This window comes from Scyliorhinus canicula, chromosome 10, assembly GCF_902713615.1.
Source record: "Scyliorhinus canicula chromosome 10, sScyCan1.1, whole genome shotgun sequence".
NCBI lineage: Eukaryota > Metazoa > Chordata > Chondrichthyes > Carcharhiniformes > Scyliorhinidae > Scyliorhinus > Scyliorhinus canicula.
The window spans coordinates 105,976,239-105,998,198 of NC_052155.1; the positions used below are offsets into that span (position 1 = coordinate 105,976,239).

The 21,960-nt window shown below is 45.4% G+C and overlaps 1 protein-coding gene across 3 annotated transcripts in view; it reads left to right on the top strand.

Moving 5' to 3' along the window:
- dnajc5b (DnaJ (Hsp40) homolog, subfamily C, member 5 beta) overlaps positions 1 to 21,960 on the top strand; it is a 193,726-nt gene that overhangs the window by 122,699 nt on the left and 49,067 nt on the right. The window contains exon 3 of one of the 3 annotated variants that reach the window (XM_038809497.1): positions 7,120 to 7,274. The exons of the other annotated variants lie outside the window; for them this stretch is intronic. The gene's annotated coding sequence lies outside the window, so the exon portion shown is untranslated. The remainder of the gene's footprint in view (positions 1 to 7,119; positions 7,275 to 21,960) is intronic. 3 annotated transcript variants of the gene reach the window in all.

Here is a 21,960-nt window from a genome sequence, read left to right on the forward strand (position 1 = left end):
TCTTTTCTTGTGCTTGTGGTATCAATTATGTATGTCTTCTGCCTTGGAAACTGGCTTGCTTGTTTGTTTTGGAGCAAATATGAATTCGTGAAATTTGTTTTCATTACATTTTTGTTTTGTGTGACCAATGTCCATGTTATGGTTCTACTCTTGCCATTGTTTTGGACTGTGCTGTTACATTGTCCTTTATGTGCAGAGTTGTACCATGTTGTACAAGTTGTTGTTTCGTTCTTGTTTTTGTTGTGGCTGTTGTTGTTGTTTTCGTTGTTGTTTTCGTTATTGTTGTTGTTCTTGTTTTTGTTGTGCTCAATGACTGTTCCTTGGGGATAATTTGAGTCATTCTTAAAGTTATTGGTATCAGTGTCCTTTGTGGTATCTGATGTTTCATTGACCTTTCTGATTTGAGGTTTGTGAGAATGATCTGATGCTGCATTGATCTTCGTGACATCAGTCATTTCTGGTTGATTTGATTCCTCTTTGAATCCTTGGTGCTCCTCTTCTGGACTCATTTCAGGTTCATTTGAATCATCTGTGATTTCTTGGTGCTCATTTTCTGGAGTCAACGTCTTCAAGATTTCATTTTCTTGTAGGTTGTTTGGAGTAGGTGAGGTTTCAATTGATGTGGTCTCACTAGACTGGGCAGCACGGTAGAATTGTGGATAGCATAATTGCTTCACAGCTCCAGGGTCCCAAGTTCGATTCCGGCTTGGGTCACTGTCTGTGCGGAGTCTGCACATCCTCCCCACGTGTGCGTGGGTTTCCTTCGTGTGCTCCGGTTTCCTCCAACAGTCCAAAGATGTGCAGGTTAGGTGGATTGGCCATGCTAAATTGTCCTTAGTATCCAAAATTGCCCTTAGTGTTGGGTGGGGTTACTGGATTATGGGGATAGGGTGGAGGTGTTGACCTCGGGTAGGGTGCTCTTTCCAAGAGCCGGTGCAAACTCGATGGGCCGAATGGCCTCCTTCTGCACTGTAAATTCTATGATGACTCGTGTAGTTTTACTTTGATTGCCAAGCTCCTTTGTACAGATGAGCTGAGATCTGTCGGTCTCACTGTGATGTTGCACATCTTGCATGTTGATTGTGATCACATTGTCACTATTCTCACAAACAGTGTTTAGACTTTCATTGTCTTCTTTTTGTTGATTAAATGAGCTGGGTAGACTTTCATAGTCTTCTTCATGCATGGTTGTCGCTCTGGAGTCTTTAATTGCTTCCATTCTGGAGACTGTCAACAATCTCTCTGTGGAGTCTTTCATCGTTCTCTCTGTGGAGTTATGCAGTATTCTCTCTGTGAAGATGATCAATGCTCTCTCATCGGAGTCGGTCAATACTCTGTGTGTTGTCATTTTTTTCTTAGCTATTTGACAGGTTGCTGTCATCCAATGTATCAACGATCTGCGATTCATCTACCATGAATAGAGTAGTGTTGAGCTTTTCAACCATGTTGCTGATGCTATGATCGTCATATCCGAATAACTCAGCCATGTCTGAGTAGTATTCTTGAATAAGCAAATCATCTTCTTTGGTTTCGGATTTGTTATTGTGCCCTTCACTTTTAATAAACAAATCATCTTCTTTAGTTTTGGATTTGTTGCTGTGCTCTTCTTGTTGGATGCTGCAAACTGCTTGTTCCAGGGTGCTGCGAAACTTATTTTCAACTGCCGGTTGAAATTCAGGCAATGTTCTGCCTTTCGAGGTAAACATTTTGGGTTTTGTAATTTTTAGGCAGTTTCCGTTTAAGTGGGCATGGTCTAAGTATTCTGACGTCATAACGCTCGTGACGTCACGCCTAATCATTGTTTGCACATGCACAAATCGATCTTTATCCAGGGTGCGCTCTTTTTTCAACTGCGCATGGGCAGCTTCTTGCTCATGCGCATAACGGAATTTTGCCAGTTCGCGTCTTTCCAGCATGTGCGCATGTGCTTACTGATTGAATGGGAGCTGCCAACGTGAAGAAAGTGTTTAGAAGGCTGTGCCACCATGTTAACGTCCTCAGCCATGTGGAGGATTTTTTTTTGTTCTTGCGTTTATGCACTTTCAATTGTGATTTTTAGAGTTAGCTCAATTTTTTATAAAAGTGATTCCCTTAAACTTTCATCCATAGTCCATCAACGAATTGATCCCTGATCATGGAGTCTCTGAAATCAGCAAAATTACAGCCTTGTGCTATTAACTTGAGGTCTGTTAAAAAAATAATGATTGGCTCTCAGGTTCTCTGGAACCTATTACGAAAGTTAAATCTTTCCAGGATCTCATTAGACTGCCTTTTACAGTGTTCTTCAAATTTTTTGATTATCATTTTAAATTTAGTTTTGTCCTCACCTTCCAAGTAATTAAAGGAGTTATAGATCTCTATAGCTTGATGTCCTGCTATTGATAGTAACAGCGCTGCTTTTCTTTCTTCAGAGGCTGTGTTTAAATCTTTAGCTGCCATATTTGGAACTGTTGTTTCAACATTTTCCAGTTACTATTTAAGTTACTGATAGTTTTCAGTTGTCATGGAACCTGAACGTGGCCCATCAAATTGTTTGGTTGTCGTGGATCGAAATGCTGTGAAGTCTTCTGCAGATGAAAAGTCGGTGCTTTGTTTTCTTTCTTTTTTTCTAACCTAATCTAACTACAGTAGTACTGTTCTTTTAAAGCCAAATAACCTGGTACCGTGTTTTATTACCCTGCTGTAGTATGTTTTGATATACTACTGAATGTAATATATGTTACTCAATGCTATTGCTGATGAGGTTTACTGAATCTTGATGAAAAGGACTCAGAGTCGTCCAGTAGTAACAAGAGATTTATTGAGTAACTAAAACAATAATTTTGTGAGTTCTTTACTTTAATATTAATACTGGTAGTACTTTTAACAAGATCTAAATACAGTAACTATGTTTAACTACACTAATCACTCTGAGCTAATCTATACTCCTGCTCTCGTCACGGTATACCCAAAAAGAGAAAGAGAGAGGCACAATATGGTTGCTTTTATACCCCTGTTGGTACTGCCCTCTAGTGATCATCTGATGCTACTGATTACACATTAACCCCTTATGTACATGCACATGCAGAGATCACTACAATTCTTTCCTCCATTTCCTCAAGCCTCTTATTAGTATTCCGCAGCTTGACCTCATGAGCACTTACATTTTGCATTAACAAGCTGAGTTTCTGATCTATTACTCAGATAATGGGCGCGATTCTCCGCACCCCACGCCGGGTGGGAGAATCGCGGAAGGGCCGGGCGAATCACACCACGCTGCCCTGGCACCCCCCGCGATTCTCCCATCCCCCCAAAAATGGCGTGTCGCGTTTTTCGACAGGCCGCTCGGAGAATCGCCGCTCGCCTTTTCTGACGGCGACCGGGGATTCTCTGGCCCGGATGGGCCGAGCAGCCTACCGAACCCGACCGGTTCACGCCGGCGCCAACCACACCTGGTCGCTGCCGGCATGAACAGCGCGCGACCTCTGTTTGTGGGGCCTGTGGGGGGCGGAGGGAGGATCGAGCACCACGGGCGTGCTCAGGAGATGTCTGGCCCGTGATCGGTGCCCACCGATCGTTGGGCCGGTGTCTCTAAAAGACGCACTCTTTTCCCTCTGCCGCCCCGCAAGATCAAGCCGCCATGTCTTGCGGGGCAGCGGAGGGGAAGACGGCAACCGCGCATGCGAGGGTTGGCGCCGTCCAACCTGCGCATGCACGGCTGACGTCAATTAGGCGCCGCCGGTCGCGTCATTCCCGGCGTGCCGCTTTGACACAAGTGTCAAGGCCGGGCGCTCGGAATTCACGAGCCGCCGCTCCTAGCCCCCCGGGGCGGGGGGGGGGGGGGGGGGAGAGAATAGGGGGCGAGGAGCGGCCTCCGACACCAGAGTGAAACACTCCGGGTTTCACTCTGGCGTCGGCTGTTTGTCTCGCTTTGGGAGAATTGCGGCCAATGCTTGCAGTCGTCATTCTCAGCGCCACACGGAGCGCCGGGTCGAGAGACCACTCGATCAAGTTGCCATATTGAAAAGGCAGTTCCACCCCTGGCAGATCCAACTGTCCCCTTTTATCTCTGGATCTCTTCGCGTTTTTCAACAATTTTTCTTCAACACTTATCTAAACGTCTTCCATGGACACACTACCGAGTATTACCTCTCGGGTTAGCATGTGCCGGGCACACAGGATAAAAGGTTGATTATTAAGCGAGTGCCCCAGAGCCTGCAAAGAAACTGATACTTCCACACCTGCATCACGTGGTTGCCCCTCTTGCTGCTTTCTGATCAATACAAATAACCCTCAAGAGCTTTACACCCATGCTTCTGCACAAAGTATGATGAAATAGTTCATTTCCACAATGTGACAACACGGAAATAGTACAGTACAGTACGGAAACAGTACCCGGTGCCGCTATAAGAACAACAGGGCCATTTTATTTGAAGAGCTATTCAGGAGGGTAGTAGGCAGGATACATGCAACAGCTACTCATTCCATTTTGGTTTGAGGATCTTGCGAGTTACCAAAGTGAAACTTTCCTAACCCCCCCTCACCCCAGTAGGCAGTTTGCCAAACTGAATGTGAGAAACTAGCTGGAGTAGCTCAGAAGGAAAGACCTCCAGCAGCATCCTTTTACAGATGATTATTAGAAGTGTCAGAAAAAAGAAACTACAGAAAGTCGTGAACACAGCCCAGTCCATCACTCAAACCAACCTCCCATCCATTGACTCCATGTGGACCTCCCGCTGCCTTGGGGAAGTGGGCAGCATAATCAAAGATCCCTCCCACCCAGGTTATTCTCTCTTCCAACTTCTTCCATCGGACAGGAGATACAAAAGTCTGAAAACACACACTAACAAATTCAAGAACAGTTTCTTCCCCGCTGTTACCAGACTCCTCAATGACCCTCTTATGGACTTAACTGATCTCCTCACACATCTTCTCTACTGAGTAGTACAATACTCCGTACGCTTCACCCGATGTCTGTGTCTGTGTCTATGTATTGACATTGTATATTGATCGTATGTCCTATGTTTTTCATGTATGGCATGATCTGTCTGGACTGTACACAGAACAATACTTTTTACTATGCCTCAGTACACGTGACAATAAATCAAATCCAAATCCAAAAGTATATCAGAACAGGTATTTTAGCATAACCCATTAGAGATAGACTGAGCACTTTTCAGGTGCAAAAGTGAGCCATTCGCTCACCTTGCAAGCGCAACGCAGAAATGGACGGCATCAAAGTTATACTGCAGGACGGTGGCTCTCCTGATCAGGTCATTGTTCGCTGTGTTTAGAGTAAACTTATAAGTCGACCAAAGGCCATTATTTTGGACCTGCAAAATGCCCGGTCTACCACTAATTATCTTGAAAGGGCAAAGGGTGGAATTTTCTGCAGAGTGTGATAGTGGGTAGGAAAAGTTGAAGCTGTAATGCTCGGGATTTAGTTGTTAAAAATTGAAAGGGTGGGTCCCATGATGTCACGCTGGCGGGAAACACTGAGTGAGCTCGTCCTGCCAGCAATGTAGTTTTTCAAGGATCTGAGCGCCATTTTTAAAGTCCGCCACAGTACACAAAAATAAAAATAGAAGCTCCCTATCAACACCCCCCAACCATGTAACATTTACCCTCGCTACTGCCCCCTGGCACTGCCCATTGACACTGCCCCTCTCGCACTGCCCGGGAACAGCCCAGTTATGACTCTTACCCCCCTAAACAAAGCACTCACTTGATGTCCTCCGGTGCATCTGCCTGCCATAGCAGACCAGTGAGGGCACGCCTACATGAATGAATAATCTAACAGAGGGACGTATATCGGACGTGGTCAAATTTATTTAATGGGGTTCCTGATGTTGAACATTGGGATTCTCATTACGTCATTGGCAAGGGTGGGGACAATTGCAGAGAGACTCCCCTGTCATGTAAAACGTGATCTGGATCTTTCGTGAGATTTTCCGCTCTCATCACCAAACTCGTCTGAGAAGAACGGGGTTGAAAAACCCAGCCAAAGTATCTCAGAAAGTTAAACAATTTGTTAAGTATATTGTTTCACACTGTTACTATGCAGTGGTGATGTGAGTGGTATTTCCCAGTAACAGGATGCTGCCATCAATCCAAACTCATTTGCTGCCTGTGGTAGTCACCACTGATGTATATATTGTATATAGAGGATGTCGGTTTAGGTGTTTTGTGGTAAGGCCCCTGTACTACAGGTACGGGGGTAGTTCCCTGCCTGCTGGCTCCGCCCAGTAGGCGGAGTATAGATGTGTGCTCCCAGTACAGCAGCCACTTTGCCAGCTGCTGTAGGAGGCCACACATCTTAGTAATAAATAAATTGGCATATGTCGAAGGAGATAAAACTTAGACCCATAACTAAACCTAGATATAGATCTGTGTTCCAAGACTGATTTTCAAACCATTCAAAACTAGAATGTCAAAATATGCAGTTTAATCAATCAGCCTGGGCTTCAGGGGAGAGACAGTGACTACCATTTGCAGCGCCAAAAATGAGAAAAGTTCATTTTTCAAATTCTCGTACTTGAAAATGAAATGAAAATCGCTTATTGTCACAAGTAGACTTCAAATGAAGTTACTGTGAAAAGCCCCTAGTCGCCACATTCCGGCACCTGTTCGGGAGGCTGGTATGGGAATTGCACAGTGCTGCTGGCCTGCCTTGGTCTGCTTTCAAAGCCAGCGATTTAGCCCTGTGTTAAACCAACCCCTGCTTAATTTAATAATTGTGGCTTTTGTTAAATTGACTATATTCTAATAGATGCAAGATCGTGCAATAGTCTTGAATTAACAAATACAATTAAGACTCAGACTCTATCAAGTTCCCTATGCTTCAGATGAAGTCCAGATCGCTAACACTTTTAGGGCATTGTTTATTCTTGTCGGTCCCAAGCTGATCCAGGTATTTATAAACTTTCTCTTGTACGTTACATGAAAAGCAATAGCAAAATAAAGGTTAGCAGCCATTTATATTTCTTGCAAAAAATGCCTATTTAAGTCGGAAAATATTACTTTTCCAAGCACCTTTTTGGGTCTTTATCAATCAGCCAGAGGAGCTGGAGGAGTGGAGGATGCCAGTAAACTGCCAGTAGGTGAAACGTAACACCACTTTTCAGTCTCATTGGTTTCCAGGTACAGTGACGGTGAATGTTTTATTCATTCTGCCCAATGTTTTGTGATTGGAGGGCCAATGAAATACCTGCTTGAACAAAATAGAGAACACAATCCCAGTGACCTGCTTACCTCTACACTGAGATCTGAAAGCAGCCGCTGAACCTTCACCGCAGGTAGACGCTATACTGACAATCTATTGCCTATCTCATTGTTTTGGTATTCCATAGCTCATGCTATAAATGTACTTCACAGATCAATATATGACAGTATTATAAATATAATGTTTGTGCGCACCTGAAAGAATACACAAGCAATTATTTGACCATCTGTTAGCTGCTGACTGTGTGGGAGAGTTTGGTTACATCAGTGGAACTGAAGGATGCTTTGAACGTATAAGGTTCAATCTGACAACTCGAATTTGTGGAATTGTTGAGTTTTCTCTTGCAATGAAATGTGTGAGTTTACTATGTAACTATTGTATATTGTGGTGTTTTAAAAATATATCATACCAAAATGGAAGTGTGTGAGAAAAATCTCTCTTTCCTGCACCTTCATTTCCTCCGGGAGCTCCGGTTTCCTCCGGGTGCTCCGGTTTCCTCCCCCAAGTCTGAAGATATGCTTGTTAGGTGAATTGGACATTCTGAATTCTGTCTCTGTGTACCTGAACAGGCACGGAGTTTGGCGACTAGGGGATTTTCACAGTAACTACATCGCAGTGTTAATGTAAGCCTACTTGTGGCACTAATAAAAGATTATTAGATGGGGTGGGACGGTAGCACAGTGGCTAGCACTGTTGCTTTACAGTGCCAGGATCCCAGGTTCAATTCCCGGCTTGGGTCACTGCCTGTGCGGAGTCTGCACTCCCTATGTCTGCGTGGGTTTCCTCCGGGTGCTCCGGTTTCCTCCCACAAGTCCTAAAAGACGTGCTGTTAGGTAATTTGGACATTCTGAATTCTCCCTCTGTGAACCCGAACAGGCGCTGAAATGTTGTGACTAGGGGCTTTTCACAGTAACTTCATTGCAATGTTAATGTAAACCTACTTGTGACAGTAAACATTATTATAATTATTATTTGGATCATTGTATTATCTCTGACACATACATGCTGTTAAGTGGGGATATCTATTATAGGAGTTGGTTCTTGGTATAAATATTTCAGTTTTTCAAGATTATATTAGATTATAATAGTCACAGGTACTATCAGCTTCTATCTTACATTAGCCACTGTAAGAACTATTTTCTTTCCACCCACTGACAGACTAAGCAGTAAAATACTAACGTGTAAGGTAATACTATGGATCTGTTCCCAGGTAAACTACCGTTTCATGTGACAAAGTCTAAGGTCACTTACCTCCATCTTTTTTTAATAGGCACCACCTTCCTGGTAAGCTCATGGCTCTTTAACTTTTTTGTTTTTTTCCCTGGTTTTGAAGCTATAATTTATATCGTTTTGAGTTTGTTTTCCCACTGATGACATCTGTTGAAGTTGGAACACTTGGAATTCCACAAGAAGTACTTGGTGTTTTATTTGAGTTTTTGTTGTCTATGTTCCATGAATACTTTCATAGTGTCGCAGTGCTTATTCACCTTTATGTAGTTTTTAGTGCACTTGTTACTCAGTTCAATCTGTCTTTTAGTTGGATTGCACTAATTCTAACTATCAGCATTGGACAAAATCAAGTTAGAAGATTTTTTTATGTGAGCTGTATACTTAAGGAATGTTAGCACTTGAGTACCAAGAGTTTAATTTATCCATTTGTTCAGAACAGGCCCACCCATACAAATACTGTGGCTACAAGAGTAGATCAGAGCCTAGGAATTCTTCAGGGAGTAACTCACCTCCTGACTCCCCAAAGCCTGTCTGCTATCTGCAAGGCACAAGTCAGGAGTGTAGCGGAATACTCTCCACTTGTGAAAAAAATGAAATGAAATGAAATTGTCTGGATGAGTTCACTCCAACACTCATGAAGCTTGACGGCATCCAGGGCAAAGCAGCCCACTTATTGGCACCCCATCCACCACCTTAAAACATTCACGTCCTTCATCACCAACACACAGTGGTAGCAGTGTGTACTATCTACAGGATGTACTGCAACAACTATTTAAGGCCCCTTCGCTGGCACCTTCCAAACCTGTGATCTCCACCACCTAGAAGGACAAGGGCAGTAGGTGCATTGGAAAATTACCAGCTGCAAGTTCCCTTCCAAGTCACTGACCATCTTGACTTTGAAATATATCACCATTCCTTCACTGTCACTAGGTCACAATCCTGGAACTCTCTCCCTAACAGCACTGTGGGCGTACCAAAGGCACATGGACTGCTGTGGTTCAAGAAGACAGTGCATCACCACCTTTTCAAGTAAAATTAAGGATGGGCAATAAATTCAGGCCAAGCCAACAACGCCACATCCTGTGAGCAAATTTAAAGAGAAGATTTTTTCCAGTTCTCAGTAGTTGAGCTGCAGCATATTTCTTGCTAACAAAGGGAAGAAAGGCTCTCAGGCAATCAGAAACTACCTGGAAACGAGTTAAATAGTTGCTGCAAGCACCATGTCTGAATTTTGAGCTATTTTATGGGTTCACAAAGATATTTCTTATCCTGGTGCAACCTTGCTGAAACCAGATTGTATTTAATGTGATAGCACACCTCTCAAGTCGAGACCAATGGGTTTTTTCTTGCTGCCCCTAATATTAATTTCCATTGTAGGTTTCAGTGGAGCAGCTTGATGAATTACCACACCTAGCATTAGACTACCATGGAGGACTGTTGATATTGATCCCATCAGCCAGTCACTATGTGAGCCCTGTTAGGGAGAGAGCTGTATATAGGGAGCTGTCAGAAGGTCAGGGTCATGGGACATGCTAAAGTGCATAGCTGAGGTTAGGCAGCAAGGTCAGTCAAAAGGGAGTTGTTGAAGCATAAGGGATAAGGATAGATGGTAAAGGAGCAGATATAATAAGTGAAGAGTACATACCTGTTGTTGCTCGTTCCTGTTTCTCCACTGTCCCATCCTTACTCACCACTATTCTCCTTATTTCCATAGCCTAATTTCCCTCACTGCCTAAAATATCCCTTCACCTCCCACCCCAAAAAGGAAGTGAGAAGAGATGGGATAAGTAGATAATGGAGGGACTGGGAAAGTGGAGATTTGGGAAGCAGATTTGGAGCAAGGTGATTATGCTGTTTCCATGTTGCTTTCTAATACAACCAGAGAATAAGACCCCCCTCCTTCTTGGTGGCTCCATCCTATCACCTCACACTTTCAAAAGAAAGGAGAAATGGCAAAATTAACAGAAGAAGAAAAGGACATGGAGCTTGGAACAAGCCAACAAAAGATGTAAAATAGGAGCAGAACAGAAATACACTGGGAAGTGATAGCTGCAGTAGACAAATACACAGGGAATACCCAGCATAAAAATGACCGAGGAAGATAAGTGAGAGACTATTTGCTCCAACACCCTATGAGCAACTCTATGTTACTAATCTACAATTTGTATATTAAAATTAATCAATGGGTAAAGTATTTCCTTTCATAATGCATTGCAAAGTCCTAAATCAGTTTCTGCCAGTAGCAAAATTCACTTTTAAAAGTGCTAATATTTATCTGCATTTCCTGTTAAACCTTGAGACGAGGCCATTATTGGCATTCATAGTGTTATGTTGCCAGGTTTAGGTTGGGTGCAGAGCCTATCAATCACACTTTGTGTTGACCATGATCCAGTAATTCCAGTCCAAAAACAGAGTAGGAGCTCATGAAAGTGGGTTGTCTTCACAAAGTTGCAACGTGAGGATGAAAGTTAAGTGTTATGTTGAACTAAAAAATACTTGAATCAAGAATCAAGTAACCTTTTTAAAAATAATAATTTTTGCCTAAAACAAAAATTATTTTCACGCACTTATAAATTCAGTTTTGTAAATTTGCAATCTTATTTCAAGTGATGTTTGATCTACATCACTCCCCTGTTTCAATTCTGCTTAAAATTCAGGATCCTGCTCCAAGTGCCAGTGAAGAATGACACCCTAAATAATTTAAATCCATCTGTCTTGTAGTGCAATCTTCACCTAAACACTGAGTGCCACTCCCTATTGGGAGCACACGATCTGTGAATTTATTTTTATTAATACGTATGATGTCATGTATCAATTGTGTGATTACGGATAAATGTATTTGTAGGTAGATTTCACTGAAGTGATAACTTTACGATTATCTTTGTGTTTTAGATACCTCTGTTCTAAAAATTACATGGGCAACATAGAAAATAGGCAATCAAGCTACAAGATTGTAGGTGCAGTGTTCAATTGTTCTGTGTTCAATTATTTGAGTTTATTTACTATTGATGCCCACTGTGCTTGATTGGTTAAGCCTGGGTGTGGACTCAGAAAAATAAAGAAACTGTAGAAAGTGCAGGAAGCCAGAACTGAAGCAGAGTTATAAAGAACTGTAAATAAAACCTGTCATCCCTGGGGTGATCCGAGATATAAAATCTACAACAGTAGGCTAAGGCATTGTGATACAACCATCAAATTTAAGTTTTCATAGATTAAAGTAAAGTCGTTATAGCCTAAAAAGCGATAGCCTAGAAAGCCTACTGCTGCAGAGTTTTGAGTGAGCTCAGGTTTATTGAGGTTGGATGATGCAAAGGATTAGATTATTTCAGTCATGGATAATAGTTTCAGCAGCAGATGAACTGAGGCAGGGATGGAGGCAGTCTAGGTTATGTGTCGAAGTATTACAAGGCAGACATGGGAGCACTCTTTGATCAATCTTTATTGACATGGGCACACGGAGAGCAAACCAGTGGGGCACACTGCATTACTCTGTCTTAGTCCAGCGAAGCAGAAACATTTCTAGCTTGATTAACCAATAGAATTAAAGTTGCAGTCTAATCCTTCATTTGCATGAAATACACACCAATAATATGACAGTTAAAGTTTCATTTTAGGCCAATGAAAGAACAGTAATTCTAGCCAATAGTAGACAGGGCAACTGACCAATAGAAGAGCAAGGTCTTTCAATCTTTCTTTTACGTAATCATCTCCCCTTTGCCCTTGGAGGTTACGGTATTTTACAAGAAAGTGCATTCCCGAGTAGGCTACCTCCATCGTCCTGTCTCCACAGACTTACATCATTCACTGAGAAACAGCATATGATGGTTTTCCTACTAACTTATGTCCTTCGCTAAGGAACAGGTTATCAGGATTCCACACTAACTCATGTCCCTTGCCAAGGAACCAGATATTATGAAAATGAAATGAAAATTTCATTTTCATAATATCTGGATTCCACATATGGAAATGGAAATAGGGCAATTTTAATGATAATGGGTACATGTGGTCAGAAGGACATCTTGAGGTCAAATATGACACCAAGATTGTAAATGCTCTGGTTCAACCTCAGTGACCAGGGATAGGGAAGGAGTTAATAGCCAGGAAATAGAATTTGTGGTGAAGAAGACAATGGACAGGATTCTCTGTCGTCTGTTGGTGGATCGGGAAACGCGATTGGGCGGAGAATCGGTTTTTATACCGAAATCGTGGCAGACGTCGTGTTCACGCCGAATCGCAATTCTCCAGTGCTTCAACAGTGGTGTCGATGCATTCCACTCCGCACTTACATTAAATGCCGTTTGCATATTGTTAGCGGGCCTGACCCAGTATTCCGGGGTCTCCACGATTTCCCGCCTCCTCTGGGGTTAAAATCCAGCGGCGAGGTCACTTGTGCTTTTAAAAATCGTGATACAGGTGCCGTGGCTGATGAGGGAGTGAGAGGGGGTACGGAAAGTTTTCATCATCACCATTGTTTGCTGACAGTCATGCCGTTGGCCTGGGGGCTTCTGCCTGGAGTAGCGGGGAGTGGCCAAGAGGTGGGCTGTGGGGTCAGGGTGGACGGGCACGGAACACCATTGTCACAGCCTACAAAGGAGCCATGTGGCTGTGCATGCCGCTGACTGCCCACTGTGAATTTAGTGCCATGGGTCATATAGGTGTCCCCCCAGGCCACCCCCTGAGGTGCCTTCTGACCCCAGCCAACCCATCAGCTGTATGGGCATGCTCCAGCACAACCAGTGCCATCTTGTTGGCTGGGATGGTGTGTTTGGGGAGTGAAGTGTGTATATGCGGCTGCATTTGAGTGTCAATCATGGACCCAGCGAATCACGCATCGTTTCTCATTGGAATCAATTGTGTTCCATGTGCCATCGGTGCTAGCCCCTCAACGGTCGCTGAATCGATCCAGGTGTGGTGCCAGTTTTGCTGTCGTAGAAGCATGAATCATGCCCTGGCATCAACACTTCGTCTCAGGAACGGAGAATTCTACCAAATGACTTTCGTCTTCCCAATATTTAGTTGGAGGAAATCTCCGTTCATCCAGGACTGGATATCGGACAGGCAGTGTGACAAAACAGGGACCACGAGAGGGAGGGAGGCTCTGGATGTCATAAGCATACGCGTGGAATCTGATGGGGGCCAGGGGTAGACCATGAGGGGATTTTAAAGGTAGAATGAGGGTCTCCTGACCAGTCTTCCACATTCTATCCTCCATAAAGTTGAGCTTATTCAGAGCACTGCTGCCCCTATCTTAACTCACACTTTTCAATCTATCACCCATACACGGCCTCATCCATCTCTATCTCTGTAATTTCTTCCAAAATGCTCAGCTATCCAAACTCTGACCACTCGAGCATCTCCAATTTTCACTCTTTCACTTTTGGTGGCTGTGCTTTCAGCTGCCAAGGCCTTAAACTTTGGGATTTCCTCCTTAAATCTCTTCACCTCTATATCTCTCTTTCTTCTTAAACCTATCTCTTCGACCAAGCTTTTAATGATGTAACTCGGTGTCAAATCCTAATGCCTTAGGATATTTTCTTATGCTAAAGGTGCTATATTTACTTAACTTTTGTTGCTGAGTGGGAAGAGAAGCCATTTTGGATTATTCTTTGGTTACCATTTGCAGATCAATATGGAACCTGGTGAAGGCAGTTACATCCAGCTGGAGAATGAAAGCAAGATGTATGTTGGAGGAGGGTGATACGGTCAGCTATGTCAAAGGTAGCAGACAGGTCAAGAAACCAGCAAGGAGAGCACAGTAGCATTGTGATAGCACAATGGCTTCACAGCTCCAGGGTACCAGGTTCAATTCCGGCTTGGGTCTGTGCGGAGTCTGCACATCCTCCCCGTGTGTTTGTGGGTTTCCTCCGGGTGCTCCGGTTTCCTCCCACAGTCCAAAGATGTGCAGGTTAGGTGGATAGGCCATGATAAAATTGACCTTACTGTCCAAAATTGCCCTTAGTGTTGGGTGGGGTTACTGGGTTATGGGGATAGGGTGGAGATGTTGACCTTGGGTAGGATGCTCTTTCCAAGAGCCGGTGCAGACTCGATGGGTTGAATGGCCTCCTTCTGCACTGTAAATTCTATGATCTATGAGAGGCAGCACAGTGGTTAGCACTGTGGCTTCACAGCGCCAGGGTCCCAGGTTCGATTCCCGGCTTAGGTCACTGTCTGTGCGGAGTCTGCACGTTCCCCCCATGTCTGCGTGTGTTTCCTCCGGGTCCTCTGGTTCCCTCCCACAGTTCAAAGATGTGCAGGTTAGGTGGATTGGCCATGATAAATTGCCCTTAGTGACCCAAAAAGGTTCGGAGGAGTTACAGGGATAGGGTTGAAGTGAGGGCTTAACTGGTTCGGTGCAGCCTCGATGGGCCGAAGGCCTCCTTCTGCACTGTAAGTTCTATGTTCTATGAGAGATGGGTTACCACAGTTAAAGTCACATAGAATGTCATTTGTGACTTTGATAGAAAACTGTCTCAGTCCTGTGGCAGGAGCAGAAACTTGATTGGAAATACTCACATGGAACTGCGACAAAGGTGGGCCTGACTTAGGAGGAGACATGTTCAAGAGCTTGGAAGAGGAAAGGGAGGTTAGAATTGGGGAGGTAGCTTGTAGAGGGGTCGAGGGTGGATATTTTTGAAGAAGGGGTAGGTGACGGCATTTCTTAAAGGAGGGCGACAGTACTGGAAGAGAAACAAGTTGTTAACAATCACAGCTAACATGGGACCAGGAAGATGTGTTGGGTGGTCAGCAGTTTAGTGGGAACAAGGTTGAGGGAGTTGGGTCTCATGGTTAGAATGAGCTCAGAGAAGACCTAAAGTCAGATAATGCAAAAACTAGAGAAATATACAATTTCAGGACATAGGGTAGGTGAATGCGGCAACCTTGGCGGAAGTTATGCCTTGTGGACTAGTGGAAGGGAAGGATGTGGTAGAGGCAGCTGAATGAATGGTCTCAATAGCGGCGACATAGGTCGATAAACTCTTTGCACTTGCTGGAGGGGAGAATGGTGGAAGCGAGGGAAAGAAATTTCACTAGACGGGGGAGTTTCAGAAGATGGTTTGTAGTGAAGAGAGGAAAGAATGATCCTGGGATGGTGAGTAGTTTTGGCAGAGGAGGCCAGGACTTGACAGTGCTTTATGCGGTCCAGTCAAATCTGATGATGAATGTTTATGGTAAGCAACTGGTTTAACCATTCAAGTATGCTGCTTTCAGACTTGGGGGAGCAGAGATGCAGTCATATCAGGATGAATGACGAAGGTGTGGGAGTGTAATGGGTTTAGTGGGGACAAAGCCATCAAACATGGGTTTGAGGAAGTGATTGAGCAGAGTGATAGCTGCAGAAATGTTATGGTGAATTAAGGACCAAAGGCCAGACAATCTGGTGCTGAAAGGATCTAAAATCACATTATTGTTATTCAAACTCTAAGAAGTAAAGGGTCGATGTTTCAACCTATTGTGTCTCCTAGCCTCAACCTAACTCATGACCTTTGAGATAGATTGCTCATATGTCAATTAATATGCACTTCTTTTCTGTGAACTTGCAATCACTTAGAGAATTAGGTTTAAAATGGTACCTAGAGAGTTCTAAACTCATGTTAAACTGAGACCCCAACTTTTCATTCAGTTGAACACTAAAGATCTTATGGAATCATGTGAAAAGAGGTGGGAAGTTCTTGTTGAATCCCCCCAACAACATTACTGAAACAGATTATCTGATCATTGTTAAGTTATTGTTTGTGGAGCCTTGTGTGCAAGTTGGCTGTTGCATTTACAACACTTCAAAGATAATTAATTAAAGCAAGTTGACCATAATAAAAGCAGAAATACAAGCAGAGGTATGCCATTTGACCCCTTGACCCTGCCCCACCATTTGGAGTTGATCTGATTGTGGCCCCATAACAATTGCCTGCTCCGATAATGATTGACTCCCATGTCAGCCAAAGATCTGTCGAACTCAGCCTTGAATATATTCCATGACCTAGCCTCCACTGATCTCTGGGGTAGAGAACTCCAAACATTAACAGCCATCGGAGAAAAGAAATTTCTCCTCATCTCCATCTTAAATTGGAGACCCTTTATTCTGAAACTGTCTGCCCTAGTTATAGATTCTCCCTTGAGGGGAAATGCATCCACCCTGTCTAGCCACCTCAGAATCTGATATGCTTCAATAAAATCACCATTCATTCTTCTGAACTATGATGTGTATAGGCTTAACCCGATCAACGTTTCCTCATAAGACAACCCCTTCAGCTCAGGAATCAGCTCAGTTCCCTGAACTGCCACAAATGCGAGTACATCCCTCCTTAAATAAGAAGACCAAAACTGTACATCAATACCTTGTACAGTTGCAGCAAGACATCCCGGCTGGGATTTTCTGGTATCCGGCGGGGGGGCGGTACCGGCGCCAAAGAGTAGCGTGTACCACTCCGGCATCGGGCCACCCGGAAGGTGCGGAATCCTCCGCACTTTCGGGGGCTAGGCCGGCGCTGGAGTGGTTGGCACTGCGCCAACCGGTGCTGAAGGGCCTCAGCCAGCCGGCGCGAGTTCCCACATGCGCAGGAGCGCCAGCGTGTTCCCAGAACCGCTGACATGATTCCTGTGCATGCGCAAGGGGTTTCTTCTCCGCGCCGGCCGTGGCAGAGCTTTACAGCGGCCGGCGCAGAGGGAAAGAGTGCCCCCACGGCACAGGCCCGCCCGCAGATCGGTGGGTCCCGATCGTGGGCCAGGCCACCGTAGGGGCTCCCCCCTGCGGCCGGATCCCCCCGCGCCCTCCCGAGGACTCCGCAGGCCGCCCTTAGAGCCAGGTCCCGCCGGTACAGTCCTTGTGTAATTCACGCAGGCGGGACTGGCCGAAAATGGGTGGCCGCTCGGCCCATCGGGGACCGGAGAATCGCTGGGGGGGTCCGCTGCCAACGGCCCCCGACCAGCACGGCACGATCCCCACCCCTGCCAAAGAAAATGCGCCGGAGAATTTGGCAGCCGCCATCGGAGCGGCGGGCGGGATTTACGCCACACCCCTGCCGATTCTCCGACATGCAGGGGGGTCGGAGAATTCCGCCCCTCTACCTTTTATACCCCATCCCCCTTGCAATAAAGGCTGGTATTCCAACTACCTTCCTAATTCCTTGCAGTAACCTGCGCGCTAACTTATTATGGTACATATACAAGAACACCGAGATCTCTCTGTAGAATTCTGCAGTTTCTTTCTATTTAAATAATATTCTGCTTTTCTATTCTTCCTGCCAAAGATGACCACTGCACATTTTTCCACATTTTACTCCATCTGTCAATTATCTGCCAACTCACTTAACTTATCTATATCCCTTTGCAGATTCTTTGCATGCTCCTCACAACTTGCTTTCCTAACTTTTTGTATCATCAGCATATTTGGCTACAATACACAGGGCAGAATTTTTCCATACTTTGTCGGTGTCAGACTGAAACCCGGCGTGTTTCTCTACTGACAGTGAGTTCTCAGAATAGATTACCCAGCACTTAATGCACAGAAAATCTGGGGTGTGGTTACGCCATCACACTGGTGGGCCAGGGTTTGATAGAGCCAGCAAGGCCGGCTCCACAGAAATTGGGGCGCCACCAAACGTCCCATGGACATGGAGGACCACCCTTCACAAGCTTCGGGGTCACCGCCTCGACCACAGAGATATCAAGGGACACTCTCCCACTTTCTCCCGCTCCTCTCGCACTGTCATTGAGGCTCTCCCCTCTCCCCCCCCCCCATCACACATAAACAGAAACCCCCCAATGGAGTTGCTCCCCCCACCCCCCCGCAATGCCAACTTGGCACTGCGCCAGAGGCACTGCCAAGGTGCTGTGAGTAATGCTCAGCCTTTTCTTCAACACCCGGGGCCTACAGGGACTGCCATACCCCCAGTGTGGTCATCATGACTGATTTTCACTTTTGAAAACCAGTAGTAATTCGTGCTGGCGTGATGTCATGCCACCAGGGGGAGAGGGTACATCATGGGTGGACGCTACGATTCTTGACGCTTGAAAAGGTCAAATTTGAACTGAGGGGAAGGATGGAGGGGTTCTACAATTCATGGGTGTTATTCATTATGCACTTTTGAGAATAATGGGGGGATGGGTGGGAGGGTTGGGGGGAGGAGGGCTGTGTGTATTAAGGGTGACTATGGGTGATTGCTGATTCTGTTTTGTCATTTGTTTATAGTAAAATGCCGGCTAATGTTTGGGGGTTTGGTGGGAGGATGGGATCATTGTTATTGATATGGGGATTGACATTACATTTGTTACTGATTATTGTTTATTGTTGGATGTAAATTTGGTAGAAAATGCGAAAAAGGAGAGTAAAGAAATATTTTTTTAAAAATGGGTGGATGCTACGACGTAGAGTCGTATAAGTACATTTAAATGTGTTCAAATACATGGAAATTAGGGTGTGAACCTGATCATGTCACTGGCAAAGGGGTGGGGAGTGGGTGGGGGGGGGGGGGGGGGATCTCAAACTGAGATGTGCTGATGCAAATCCCATTTTGGCCCTCTCACATGATTTAGTGCCCATAAAGGGACTTGTGCTGTGGCTAACAGGCCAGTAAAATCTTCATCCAAGTCATTATTAGACTGTAAATAGTTGAGACCCCAGCACTCATCTCTATGGCACCCCAGTAGTGACAGTTTGCCAAACTGAAAATGATCCACTTATCCTGACTCATTGTTTCCTGTTAGTTAGATAACATTTTATCCTTCCAAATATATTGGGCTGGATTCTCCCGCCCCGCCCGCCGGAAGAACGCCACGTGTGAGCCGTGTACAATGTAGGACTCCATTGACCTCGGGTGCGATTCTCCGGTCACCGGGCGGACGTGGCCAGAGAATCCCGCCCATTACCTGCAACACCATGTGTTGTTTCCTTTTGTGTAGCACCTATCTAATGCCTTTTGGAAATCTAAATACACTACATCTACTGGTTCCTTTTTATCTACTCTGCACATTACATTCACAAAGAACTCTAATAAATTTGTCAAACACAATTTTTCTTTTATAAAACCATGTTGATTCTGCTAGACTGTACTATGATTTTTTAAATGCCCTGCTATCACTTCCTTAATAATGGATTCCAGAATTTCCCAGTGCCAGATGTTAGGCAAACTGGCCTATGGTTTCCTACTTTTCGTCTCCCTCCTTTCTTGATTAGGAGCATAAGGGGCAGGATTCTCCAGTAATGGGGCTATGTGCCCACGTCCGCGTAAAAACACACACTGGACTTATCTGGAGAAGGTCCAGAGTGATTCTCCTTACTGAAGGGGGCTAGCAGGGCCCCGGAGTAGTCCTCGCAACTCCGGCTGCCGATATGGGGACTGCACTTCCAGTCGGGGATCCGCGCATGCGCACGGCCTGTGTCGGCCGCCCCGCGCGACATTGGCCGATCCACACCGCGGACCAGCACCAAGACGATAGGCCACCCCCAGATCGTGCATCCCCACGGATCAGTGGCCCCTGATCGATAGCCTGGCCGTCCTGGAGGCTCCCTCCGTGAATGATCCCCCCGCACCCCCATGCCGCGGACTAAGTCTGCAGCCGCCACACTGAGTGCCCGCCGGGTGGAACCATGACAGAACCATGCTGCCGGGAACTCGGCCAGCTGCACTTGGGGAATCACCGCGGGGACTTTTTCCAATGGCCCCCGACCAGCGCCGCGTCGACTGCGAGCGCCCGATTGGTGGGATTCTCCAGGGATCTCGGGTTTGACGCCCATTTTCTGCCCCCACGCCGAGTACGATTTCGGCACAGAGGCTCGGAGAATCCCACCCTACATTTGTGGATTTCCAGTTGATTCGGACCTTTCCAGAGTCTCAGGAACTTTGAAAGATTACAACAAATAGAACATAGAACAGTACAGCACAGAACAGGCCCTTCGGCCCTCGACGTTGTGCCGAGCTTTGTCCGAAACCAAGATCAAGCTATCCCACTCCCTGTCTGGTGTGCTCCATGTGCTTATCCAATAACCGCTTGAAAGTTCCTAAAGTGTCCGACTACACTATTACAGCAGGCAATCCATTCCACACTCTAACCACTCTCTGAATAAAGAACCTACCTCGGACATCCCACCTATATCTCCCACTCCGAACCTTACAGTTATGCCCCCTTGTAACAGCTACATCCACCCGAGGAAATAGTCTCTCAACGTCCATCTATCTATCCCCCTCATCATCTTATAAACCTCTATTAAGTCGCCTCTCATCCTCCTTCGCTCTGCAGACACATCTTGCATGACTCCAGAACGAAGGCTATCCCACCCTGGAAACTTAGCAACCTTTAATTCCATTAGTTTAACTTGGAGTCTTTTCTCCAGCGATTCTGTTTGTCTTCCATACCTCCCTCCATTTTGCCCCTTCATTTTCAAATATTTTTGAAATGCTTCTACTGTGAAGACATGAACAATATAGTTGTTCAAAGTCTCTTCAATTCGTGTGTTTCTTATTAATAATTCCTTCGTCTAAGGGATCAAAGTTTACCTCCGTTACTCTTCCATTTTATAAACTTGTAGAAGCTTTTACTGTACATTTTGATATTTCTTGCTAGTTTATACTCATTTCTAATTTCTAATTTAAAGCCATCCTTTGCTGGTTTCTAAAATGTTCCTAGTCTTCTGACCTATTCATCTTAGCAATGTGCACCACTTTTTGTATCAATTTGATTATCATTCTTAACTTCCTTAATTAGCCACGAATGGTTCATGAGTCTCACTCAATTGGAGTTATAAAGGACGCGATTGAACGGTCATGCTGAAAAGCAGTGCACCATGGTGCAGTGTGGCCGATAAAAGCCTGGAGACCCGCTCCCAGGATCTACCTGGCTCACAACGCCTTGTGAGATCTAACGTGATCTCGCGAGATGGTATGATGTAAATCCTGCCCATTGTAGGCGGGGTCACTTTTTGGCATATCTGCATATTAAATCGAGACAGCTAGTCTCACTTTAATGTGCAGATTCCCGAGGTATCAGAGGAATTGAGATCTATCCCCTTTGCCTCAGAGAACCTGGGTGAGCGCTATTCAGTACTGGTCCAGACAAATGGGAAACAAACACTTGTGCGGGTCTCCCAGGGGATTGGAGACCCTGAGCTGAATGCTCTTTGGGCAGGGTGGTACCCTGGCACTTCTGGTGCCACCTAAGCACCCTGACACTGCCAGCCTGGCAGTGCCACCTGGGTGACAACCTGGCACTGCCATAGTGCCCAGGTGGCACTGCTATCTGGAAGGGGCACTGAGAAGGTACCAGGTTGGCACTGCCAAGGTACCATGCTGGCATTTTTTGCGTGGTTGCGATCGTGCCGAGGTGCTCTGCACGGGTGTTGAGGTGTGTGAAGGAGCCCTTCCACAGTGAGTTGGGGGGCGTCCTGATCTCTCACTAAAGTGAGGAGTTCCAGTGAGCAGAGCACCTCAGTTCCCAAAACAGGGCTATGTGTTGCCATGGCCGCGCGTTCCCCACTGAGGCCCCTATCTACCGGTTTATAGCCTTGTGTTTCTCGGCGCTGCGAGTGCCAGGGAACA